We start from the raw sequence: 12,765 nt of genomic DNA on the forward strand, positions 1-12,765 counted from the left end.
GCAGACAGGTCAAGAATCAGAGAAAGGAAAGAACAAATACATGCACTGCACAAATGGAAAATCTCTACTTTTTTTCTTTTGTGATTAAGAAAACATAGAGCAGATCTTTTATGGAGTGGGATGAAATATTTTTAAAAAATGGTAACTTTATTAGGAGGGACATAGTTTTCGACATAGAGTTTTTTACAGAATACATACAAATTAATCCCATATTGTTCAAACTTGCTTTCTATGTTACTAATTAAGCCCATGTTAGATACAGAATAATGTTTAGTGGATCTCAGGTAACGAAATTTTTGTAGCTCAGACACATTGATCCAGAGATGCTATTTTAGTACTGCTTGAATAAGTGTATGTTGTGTTGTGTACTGCTGTACACTACAGCAATGTACTGCCTGAACAATTTTTCTACCATGTTTGTGTTGGGGGAAAAGAAAAAAGGACTGTTAGTTGGGATCCTGCTTAGCCTGGGCCTGAGCAGCTGAGCAGTAACATACATATGTGCAAGTAGCCAAGAAACAAGGTAAAGGAAAATATGATATATAGACCAAGGTGTCAGTCTATATAAAAATGATGCCTGAATTCTAGCTTCTGTCTCCAACTACATAAGCTACTACAGTGTAGAAGTGTCTTTCAGATTCAGTGATCTTTAACTTGAACTAAAGAAGTTAGTTAAAACGTAGGGGAAAGAGCTTAGGAATTGTGGAGCAATGGTATATTTGGATTACCCAGCAGTTCCAAGCAAAGTCGATGGTTCAGGGGCAGGCAGCTGAACACTGACATGGCTAATGAACTGCATACTGGCAGTACTCCACTGAAGTAATATTAATAGTGGACTTCTGAGTCAAGGAAGATGAACTTTCAAATTAAAGGTGTACTGTTTTGACTAGAAGACCATGCCTAATGATTTCAGGTTTTTTAGTGGTTAAAAAGTTATTCCAGCAAGAGGCAGATCTTGCTATTCTTTGACTTACAATTAATCTTTCTTCTTTTTTAAGTCTACTTTGTGAAAAATGAGGTACCTGTAAGTAGAGAGTTCAGATGATCGACACGTAGCCTTATATGGTCATTTATGCCATTAGTTTTTAAAGCAGCTTTTAAAGCCTTTTTTTAAAAGGTAGCTCTGATTGCTGTATTTCTTATTTTTCTTTGGATCCCACATTCCAGAAAACTGAATTTAGATTACCAGATGCACTAGTTCGTAGAATTTCACAATACTTTTAAACACGGATTTAAGATTTAAAATGTGCTTTTGGTCTCACTTGTGCATCGTGATTTCATTTACCTTTTTATGCTTTTAGAAAGAAGCAAAAAGTATTTAAACAGGTCTAAATTTGTATGCTTTTAGTGGACAGAAATGAAGTGTTAGGAGAGAACATTTGGTTTTGAAGAGAAACAAAAGAAAGTCTGTCTCTCCCTCCTACTTAGTATTCTTAAGGAAAGCCTCTGATGGAAATAAATAAAGGACACAGGATCTCATTAGAAATATTTTATTTTGTGACTTTTTAAAGAATATATCAAAATCCTACCTAATACTTGGCGATGTAGGAGTTAAGGGTTTAAAGGGGAACGGTAGATGACTACGTATACTGGTACAAGCACGATGGGGGCAGTAGGAGCAGCTCTGATCAGGACTGTGACACAGTCTCTGAGTGCCTAAAGCCTAAGGCCTCGCATATTTTTAGAAGTTGCCATGTTACAAATTTAAATCAGACATCTGCAAATTGCTCACAGGGTCAAAGTGCTTTCTGGAGCAGCACATGGCCTTGCTAATAGTGATGTCCCTTTCAAAGGGCAGGGAGAAGGGCCTCAGCACCCATTTTGCACCTGTTTGCTTTTGGTATTCTTAAACTTCTAAAGTTTTTATTGTCTGTTACCATTTGCCATCCTCACTTCCAGAGAAGGTAAACCCTTTGAAATTATGTGCACAATTAATTCAAGGCTATTTCTTAACCTTACTTTGGGTTTGGAAAGGTAAAGGAGGGAACCCATCTTACTGTTTAGATACCAGATCAGTCACAGAGTGGACAGGGAAACTTGGGCTACATAAAAACTGCAATTAAATCAATTACCTACGACAATGTCTTCATCATCTTATTGGTATTTCAGAAATATTCATAATTCATAGTCTACCAAGCAGAGAGGTTATTCCTATTATGTAAATGTTATTAAAAATCAGTATTAAAATTTAATATTCTTTGGCCAGTTCTACATTGTAGGATGAAATGTCAAGGCGTGTGGGAAACTACACTCTGTGGGAATAGGCAAATAACTGGAAGATGTGTGAAAAAACGGGACTTGACTGTCTGCTAAAGACATCTAGGAGATTTACATATCTACAAAAGACATTTTGGTAATTTATAATCACCATGTTATGGTGAGATTAAGACTCTTTTGATGTAACACAGGAGTGTGCTACAGCATGTATCTATTAAAAAACTCATTCCTGATGTAGTTTTAAATTAATTTTGAAAACATTTTGCAGGTCATTTCTCCTTTTACAGCTTTGTGGTGGATTCCCTACAGAGAGAGTGCGTGGGGAAGAAGGTGCTGCACAGTCCAAATGTGGTAACTTCTTAAATACACCCATTTCTGTGATGTGTTCTGTCTCTGTAAAAAATGCTGGGGAGAAGTTGAAAATGGTATTAGTAGTATGGTAACTGAGTGATAAATGGTTTCTAAGTGCATATGGTGATTTAGGAAGTATTGCAATAAGATAAATGCAGTCATTTAGATTAGAGAAAGTGCACTAATTGAAAATATACCATAGAAGTTGATTGTAAGTCAGACTTCTCTTACTTCACATGCACTGTAGGGAGAGTGAACCATGTCTAAAATAGCCTACACACTGGAAAGTCATCCAGGGAGCCGAGATTGCATTTAGAAGAGCTTTTGTTCCCAGCGAGCTACACATGGTAATTTGCATCTGGTATACAATGATATCAGCATACTGAATCGCAGGAAGAGCAGGTATTGGGGTGGGTAGGATCTGTTTTTAAGATTTATTTGTGCTCAGTATGTAGCATAAAGAAAAGAAATATAATGGGACGACCATGAACCATGGTAAGAGTTGTTTCTTCCGAAGAAGAAACAATGAGGGGAGGATGTCTGCTGACATAGCCCCTCAGTCCAGGCAGCTGAGAGATGTCCACGGAAGGAAATCTGTTCAGCAGCCCATAATCGCCCTGAGTTCCAGGTAGATGTTGATCTTTTGTTCTGCCGATTTCCTTTTGGTAACTGTTTTCTGCTTTGCAATCAAGAGCCAGAATTAATTTGACTTACACTTTTCTTTGTCTAGTAACAAAAGAGTCGAAGGCCAAGTGTTGGTGGATACTGGTTGCTCTTCAGAGAACAAAAAATATTAGAGCAGCAGCATGCAGGTAGAGGCGGAATGCTTTACCTCTACGATGTTTCAGAGTTCAGAGGGCTCAGGATATGTTATTTCCTAGTTCAGTTTGATGCAAAGTTCTAGCTTGCAGCAGGAAGCCTACGGTGGCAGACATTAGCCAGTGTGCCTTCGTAAGGTTCCATGTGAAGAGAAAACAGTGTTTAACTCTGGGAATAGCGGTATATCTTGGAGATCTCTTTGCAATTACTCTGACCAGACCAAGTCCAGTTTCTTGGGAACTTTACCTCCACCAGTATCTGACTGTCTATCAGTGGATGTAGTAGAAAGGGATACTGAGCTGTAATTCTCAATGGCTGAAATGTATGGTCAGATGATTCCCCTACAAGAAAACTGTTTAACAGAGTATTCAGATCATATGTTTGCAATTCAAAGATCTGTTTTATTTAATGATACACTTATTTGAGGTCCATTCTTCTCTAGCGTTTTGATAAGGCCTCTATGTTCTTGCTAGTTGTCTTATTAAGGGATAACCCTTGACATTTGCAGCACTTTGACAAACCTTGGAGGGAGATGAGACAACAGTCTACCAATGCCTTATGGGTTTCGTAATTTTGAATAGATGTCCAAGGTGTCAGAAATGACTTTGAAGTAATTTGGTCACTTAAGAAAAATGTTGCATGCATTCAAGGGCATCAAAACAAGGTGATGTTTCTAGAAGTTATATTTTTTATATACCGAGTACGGTTTTGAGGTCAAAATGTTCACAGGTACCCTTTTTATTCATCTTGTTTTATACATCTGCAGGTTTTTTTCCCCAGGTTTTTTTCCCTAGTATGTTTGGGAATATTTTAATACATACAGACCAGATTTTCAAAGCTCAGCGTTGAAAATGGTAGCATTTATATTACTTGCTGAATATGCTAAAATCCAGTAATATTTAACTACATGATATCCTCTTAACTGCCAACTTGTTTTCCTAGTGAAAAAAGATAGAATAAAATAATAGGCATGTTAATTGCCAGTTAAAATAGTGCAGCAGGCTATGGTAAACCTCTCACTTCCTCCTGTCTGCTGTGTGTAAGGTCTCTATATTAATAACACCATGTGATAGTTTCAACAAGGCCAAATGCCGAGTCCTGCACTTCGGTCACAACAACCCCATGAGATGCTGCAGGCTTGGGGAGGAGTGGCTGGAAAACTGCCCGGCAGAAAAGGACCTTGGGATGTTGGTTGACAGCTGGCTGAACATGAGCCAGCAGTGTGCCCAGGTGGCCAAGAAGGCCAACGGCCTCCTGGCTTGTCTCAGGAATAGTGTGGCAGCAGGAGCAGGGAGGTGATGGTGCCCCTGTACTCGGCACTGGTGAGGCCGCACCTCGAGTGCTGTGTTCGGTTTTGGGCCCCTCACTACAAGAAGGACATTGAGGTGCTGGAGTGTGTCCAGAGAAGGGCAACGAGGCTGATGAGGGGTCTGGAGAACAAGTCTTATGAGGAGTGGCTGAGGGAACTGGGGCTGTTCAGCCTGGAGAAGAGAAGGCTGAGGGGGTACCTTCTTGCTCTTTACAACTACCTGAAAGGAGGGCGTAGTGAGGTGGGTGTTGGTCTCTTCTCCCAAGTAACTAGTGATAGGACGAGAGGCAATGGCCTCAAGTTGCATCAGGGGAGGTTTAGATTAGATATTAGGAGAAATATCTTTACTGAAAGAGTGGCCAGACATTGGAATAGGCTGCCCAGGGAGCTGGTTGACTCCCCCTCTCTGGAGGTGTTCAAAAAAAGTGTAGACATGGCACTTCGGGACATGGTTTAGCAGGCATGGTGGTGTTGGGTTGACAGTTGGACTTGATGATCTTAGATGTCTTTTCCAACCTATGATTCTATGATTCTATAGAGGATCTTTTCATTATAGTTAACCAATTTACAGCAGTAAGATGTCTGGAAAAAATAAAATTCTGATAATCCTTCATTTTCAGTGGAACAAAACAATGCTTGGAGAAATTATAAAAGAAAAAAGAAAAAGAAAAAAGAATCTGAGACCATCTCACCTACCCACCCTCATGGACAGTTAATAAAATGTAAAATGTTTAAGCTTTTTGCCGTGTAATAGGAACCTAGGGGATGTTCCCACTCTTAATCACATCGAGCTTTGACAGGGCCATGGATCCTTGAATACCCCTGGAGAGAGATCTCGAGTAAGTATTGGCTTCACTCACCTCCTGACCGGCTGTTCCACTCTGTACCAGAGAAGTCCTTCCTCCAGAAGTCCTTGAAAGATGATGCTGTGTTTTGAAGACACACAGTCGAGAAAAGCAGGGATGGGTGCTGTGAACTCTTGTAGCAAAAATACGGTATACATACCTAGCTGCTGTCTCCTTTCCCCTAGGCAGCAGAAGGAAAGCCTTTTGCTGCCAACGTGTACCATGCTGAGGTGTGGTGCAGGTCACCGTGGCTTAGCCAGACATATATGTGCCACACAGTTTTCCCTGCTGAAGACGCCTACAGCTGGCTTTGCCGTGCAGTGATGTTTGAGCACTAGAACAGCACTGTGAAGGCACACAGTGTGCCAAGGTTTGTGCAAAGTTTAAAAATCAAAAGGTTGATTTTTCCCTTACTGTTGTGCTACCGGTAGGTGCAGTATGTTACCAGAGACTTTACCGGTTTTTGAAGGCTGGTATTTGTAGAAAGCTCTTCAGAAAGGGAAGTATTGATTGCTGCTGCACGGAGATCATAAACAGGGGATGTGTGTAATGTTTAAGTGCTGAGGTTGTATTTTAGTATTGGTCTTCAAGAATGGGCTCACATACATCAAAGCAAAGCCTGGACTTGTTTAAGGTGCTGTTAGAAATCTTTCTCTGTATGACATACAAAGTAACATCAATAATGATACTATTATTAGTAGAAGTAATTTATATTATGGTAATATCTAGGCACTGCAAGGACCGAGCCTCTCCGTGAAGGATCTCTGTGAAATAGAGAAGCAAGGAGACAATCCTGACCCAGAGAGTAACAGTTTAGACATTAGTCTACATGTGGATGGACCAGCAAAAGGTGTGGGAGGAAGCAGCAGTAAAACAAACCTGGTCAGTGCTGGAAGTTGCTGTCACAGTTTACCAGCCTAACTGTTACCATTTTGTACTGCCTGTAGGCATCGTGGCAGCAGGGAACGAGGGAATCTTTTATCACTTTACAGTTCAGCAAGGAGACGATGAGGTGCCGGCAGTGAAGGACACACAAGAATTCACTGGAGATGGTTTACTACATATGGACTTAAAGTAGACTGTTCTGGGCCAAGTCTTTCCCTGAAGGGAAACTCTTGAGAGTGGCTGAACTGTTTAAGCCTGCTTAAGCAGTCCTTTAGGGTAAGTAAAATGCTATATTCGGGGCTTTAAAGTGTGGCTGAACTGTGAAAATCTCTCTCACAGAAGACTGAATGCTCAAGGTTTGTACTACAACATGTATATGTTTATTTGTTTGTAAAGTGTGAAACAGGAAACATTTCCAAGGCTGGAAGGAGAGGCATAATAATGCTCAAGCCTGTTTCCCTTGCCCATACTGGGTTTCATAGAAGGAAAATTCAGGTGTGTGGGCTCAGAGACGTCCAGCAGTCCTCTGATAAATGTTCTTGAAAATACCTTGAAATTTATTGCAAGTAAGTTGAAGAGGAGAAGGGTGGCTGAGAGGTGGCAAAGAATCGGTTAATCCTGAAATGTGAAATACATGAAAAATCTGGGCTACAGTTCTGGTTTTCAGGAAATCTGTATTGCTGGGTCAGATTCTCTAGGATTTTATACACTGAAAAGTTTTACTCCTTCCCCCTCCCTTTCGCCCAGGTTACACACACAAATTTTTCTTAGTTTTTCTTTAGCTTTTAGATCTAGGTTCACAATACTGTCACATAAATGCATTTACATATCATACCATAACATGATAATAATTGCCTGTACGGAGTTTCATAATGCAAATCTCTGGAAAATGGTAACTCGGGAGTTCCAGCAGTAACTTGTCCTTGTTCTGTCTTGCAAAGAAGAGAAAGATTTCTCTGTGCTCTTTGATTCTGTTTACACCCATGCTTTCCTGTCAGCTTGGAAGGATCAGAACAAGTCTGTCCTAATAGAATTGGTTTTGAAAGATTAACATTTAAACACTGTAGTCTTGCCCATATCAAAATGCTGAACGGATTCGACAAAGCACTTAAACACACCCTTTAAAGTGAAGTTTAAGTGAAGTTGCACAGAATCAAGTTTACATTCGTGTCAGTTTAAAATGTGTTTGAGGACAGTTAAGTGCATGCATCCTTTCAGGAAACCTTTATCAGACACCAGAGGAAATTAATTATGTCTAAATTTGATGTAACCTTAATGTCCACTGGGATTGCTGTCCATTAGTTTTTCTGAGATTTTAATGACTAGAATAGAAAATTAAAAACAAATGAAATATTTAGGAAACTATTATCATGACTACATCAAGCTGATCATGCAACTAAGGGGTAATGGCTTCAAACTGAAAGAGGGCAGATTTAGATTAGATATAAGGAAGAAATTCTTCACTCTCAGGGTGGTGAGGCACTGGCACAGGTTGCCCAGAGAAGTTGCGGCTGCCCCCTCCCTGGCAGTGTTCAAGGCCAGGCTGGACAGGGCTTTGAGCAACCTGGTCTGGGGGCAGGTGTCCCTGCCCGTGGCAGGGGGGTTGGCACTAGGTGATCTGTAAGGTCCCTTCCAACCCAAACCATTCTATGATGCTGTGAAGCTGATTGTTCCATTTAATTTTGCTTCTCTGCTAACTTAAGTGTATAATCAGATGAACAGTTAAAAAAAGGTTGATCTCCAACTTTCTCTTATAGTTGGAGTAGTATTTGACTAAAGGAGGGCAGTAAATTGAGTACACTGATTTAACAAAAGACATAATCCTTTTCACATATCTTTTCAGTTAGGAAAGCGCTTATGTATCTATTAAATATACTTGCAAAGGAGTACCTCCTCAGTAGGAGGTGTAGCACTATTTTTCCTTGGTTTACAAAAGGGATACAGTAAATTTTGCTGCTTCGAATTTTTGAAACTGTCTTTTGAATAGTTATTTTAAAAGATTAACCCTAGTGCAACTAAAACTTGTTTGAATTTGGTATGATAACAGAAGAATTTTTTCAAAGTATTGGCTTCATTGAGAGGGAGTCAGAATATCACCTCTTAAGTGCCTAAGTTCTAATGCTCTGGTCCTTCTATAATTAATGGAGAGGCTCTTCCCAAGAGTGATTTAAAACCTACTTCTAGAAACATGAGTTTTACAATATTACCTAAACATGAAAATAAGAAAGGAAAAGGTAATGTTAAGGAAGTTCTGCTAAAGAAACAGACAAAACAAAATGCCAGTGCACAGCTATCAAGTTTATTGGCATGGATTTTCTGACACAAGAGGTGTATATGAATGTGGGAGTCTTATTTAATATTTCCCAAATGAGATAAAAAAGATAAAGATTAAAAGTGATTGTTCTAGTAGTGTGTGCATAGGAGACCTGGTTTAAACTGTAAATGGTTCTTCTTCAGTATTTTGAACTTCACAGATGAATATTTCCTGAAATGTCACACTTCCATTGCATATGGCTCATAACTTTTAAATATGGTTACAGTAAAACAAAACGCATTGCAGATTCAACACATTAATCCTCCATGAGAGATGTGCAGAGCTGTCATTTTCACCAAGCATTCGTGTGTGGTCACTGGGGTTTCCATGGGTCTATTCCGCAGAGACACTTTGCCTTTTGGCAAGTAAACACAGACTTTTTCCTAGTGAAACTGAGAAAAATCTGCCCTGAAAGAAAAGCAGCTCTATACAATCTGTAGTGCTACCCTCTTGTTTCTGTAAAACCTCCAAGAGCCAAGAAACCCATTTTCACAATGCTGCCATAACACTGTGCTTTTATTTGCAATTTTTTCTAAACCATCTCTAGTAAACACTGTCAATGAAGCTGCAGATTATCGCCCGGGTGCCATCTGGAACAATCAGTCTTGAAACCTGACTGTTGAAAAATGAGGTGATGAAGCCAATAATGCCAGATAATATATGGTTCCTCTGTTCTCTATTTTGGTTTGCAAATTTGTTCACAATATGTACCAGCCTGCATACCCCCACCTGTATTCAGTTTTTTGGAAGAGTGGCTTTTCTGATTAGTTTATTATTTATTTGCCAAAAACATTATATGTGCAATGGGTCATTAAGTAACGTGGCACTGAGGCTGTGTTGTTTTTTTGGGAACAGCAGCATTTCCAGAAGTATTTTTAAAAACAAAGGCAAATTGTTTGGGGGCGGAAAGCAAATGGCAGTTGGATCCCTCTGCCCCCATGACTCTTACTCCAGAAATTAGGACAGAGGGTCATTTCTGAGGGAGGAAGGAAGTTAAATACAGAAAGATCTGTGCTAAATGTCTAGTAACTTTGGCACCTAGGCAGTGAATTCTCATAACATCAAATAGGCCTGGGCCAGTGGTTCGTGGGACTGTTCTAGCCACAAATCCGAACCTCAGCACTGTACGGGCTGCTGTGAAAAGTTCCCAGCCAGAGCCAGTACAAAATCGATCCAGGTGGAACCGTGAAAGAGACTCGCAAAGGCTGCTGTTACGAGGAAAGATCTGTAAGGGCAGTATTTCATTTCAACTGTTTATTTTAACAATTTACATTTAGTTTGAGTCTCTTGGATTTTGGGGGTAATATTGTCTTGTTAGGAGAGATGATAAACTGATCTTACATGACTAGTGGTTTATTGAACATGACCTAATTATAATGAGGTGAACGGGAAATATTTTCTGACAAGCTGAGAAAAGCTCTGTGGGAAAGAGCTGTGCAAGGTTGTCTTAACCCTGGCAGGAGGGGATGAATGGAAGTTAACTCTTCAGAGACTGCTCCAGGCACTTAGATAATTGGACGATAGGAGCTATACTGGAATTCAGATAGAATAATTCAGACTTGTTTGAAGTCGTTAAAAGGACTAAATCCACTTCAGAGCAGCAGTGTGATTTTGAGTACGGTTTCTTTTGAGAGCCCTGCAGTGAGTGAGGTTGGGTCTCTCAAAGACAGACATATAAATTAGTGCCCACAGTACTCTTCTCAAATGGATTTCAGTTCTTAGCAGTTAAAATTCTCCCCATAGAAATTAATGATTACCTATTACCTCCGCATCCCCACAGGACTGAGCTATTTTTTTAAACACGATGTTCTGTGGGCCACAGAGCTTAGTATTTATTTCAAATTGTCTGAAATATGTCAATAAACAGCAGTGGAAAGTGTAATCTTGTACTTCAAGTCCCACATATGATATGTATTTCCAACCAATTGCATGATAACAAAAATTATGGCAAATGGCCCCAAGGCGGACCTGGAAGCTGGACAAGGAGACCGGTGAAAAGCCACGGCTGTGCTGGGGTGTGTTTGCTGCCGGGTCTGTGTGCTGTCGCAGGACGCAGCGCAGCAGAGCAGCTGCAGGAACGGCGCAGAATCGGGTTTCAGTAAAAGTGCTGCTTGATTTTTCTGGTCTCTATTGTTTATCAGCTAAAGCTGAAAAACCTATAAGCGCCCAAACGAATTACAGTCTTAACCTTCAGCTCTTGAGATCTCTCATTTTAGAAGCTTTTCAATTGATTTCAAGAGTGTGGCCTGTGAGAAATAATATAATACATAAAGAAACAACATCATTTTGGAGTCATTTAGGGGAAAGAATATAGAGAAACTAGTTGTAACCCCCACCCTTTTTTAAAATTAAAGAATACAGAATTCATAATACCTAGAATTTTAATCTGTAAAAGTGCTGTTACTATAAACATCACTAACATGGCAAACAAATTATTTTTTCTCTTTTTGTTCTGATTTTATAACAATGGTACAAATATAAAGCTAGAAGCCAATTGCACAGAATAACAGCAGATTCTGGAAAGAATTTTAATTATTGTTAATATTTTGAAAAGCAAAAGCTGGAATTGTTGGAAAAAATGAACGTGCACTGGAAATTCTCACAAAAGTATGTTTAATTTATCAGTTATGGACAACTTAAAGCACTTATGTACCTATATTTGAATGCACTCCTGGAACACACTGTATTACAATTATCAGTATTAAAATTTTATTGTGATGGTTTGATTTTATTGTCACAAAACTTAGGTTTCAATTGTTACACAGGTAAGATCCTATTAAATTAAATGGTAATTCAAAAACAGATTCTCATAATTTCAAATATGGGTACAGAAAAACTAAGGCTGGAAGAAGTGCTAAATACACAATTTTGAAAATATTCTTTTTGTGACTCACAAAATATTCTCTTTTTCAGATTTTTTTTTTTATATGGTGTTCACAGACTGGACAATATATTTTCTTCAGCTAAGGAAAAAAGGTTGTTTCTTAAGGTATTAAGTGATTTAAACTTGTCTGCTCTGGACTTTGTTGTACCATAAGCCCCCAGCAGCGGTTGGTTTCCCCTGCTTTCCATCCCACTGCAGGACAAGGACACTAGTGCTGTGGTTAGGAGAGAGGAGTGCTGACCAGTCAAATGGTTACTGACAAGCAAAAATCTTTAATGGTTGAATTCTGCTAATCTTCCCTCTTGAGGTGTACTAGCTTGGGTCTCGCTTCTCTCCAAAACCAAGTTGACAAGAAACCTTGAGGTGTACCATCAAATCTGAAGCCACAGCTCCCTCCACAGGTCTCCTTCCTGAACCACCCACTGGCAGTCGACACCCTGTTGCCTCTGTGATTTTCTTTTTTTTTTTTTTTTTTAACTATTCCCCTCCATACACAAGTCTTTAAGTCTTTGCCAGGTCTGAAGCCAGGTGCAATAGCTCGCTCTTTTACAAAATCAAAATCGTTGTTCTCCCACAAAGCGCTAAATGAAGATACGATGGCTAGTAGTACGTTTGGTTGACAGTTTACTTTGAGTTTTAGGTCTTTTGTGGCATCTAGGGAATGAAATGTGATCCTATGTTATTTTAGTGAACTGACTTAAAATGTAACCTTTTAACCTCATGAAGACATATAAAGCTCAGTGTGTTTTATAAACTGGACATTATTTCTATTCAAACAGAATGAAAGTTCTGATATTTTAATTAGCATTCGGAACAATATTTTTATCTTTTCTTGCTTTACTTTGATTTTTTTTTTCTTACCATAAATCTGTAAATATTTTTTTTGCTCTGAACAGGAAAGTGTTTGCTGGTAACACGTTAGAATATATTTGTCTCCCCTAGTGTCTAAAATGGTGAATTATTCCTTATCCTCTATTAGAAGTATTAGAGCCTCTCCTCTGCAAAAAGCACATTCTGTAAGAAGTTAAAAGCAGTAGGAAATTAAGCTAAGAAGCAGGTGCCAAATAACCTAACTGTACTTTTCACAGTTATGAGTAATCTGCACTTCTCTTTCCTAATGCCTTAACTCAGAAGGCTTATT

This window comes from Opisthocomus hoazin, chromosome 4 (genome assembly GCF_030867145.1).
Source record: "Opisthocomus hoazin isolate bOpiHoa1 chromosome 4, bOpiHoa1.hap1, whole genome shotgun sequence".
Lineage (NCBI taxonomy): Eukaryota > Metazoa > Chordata > Aves > Opisthocomiformes > Opisthocomidae > Opisthocomus > Opisthocomus hoazin.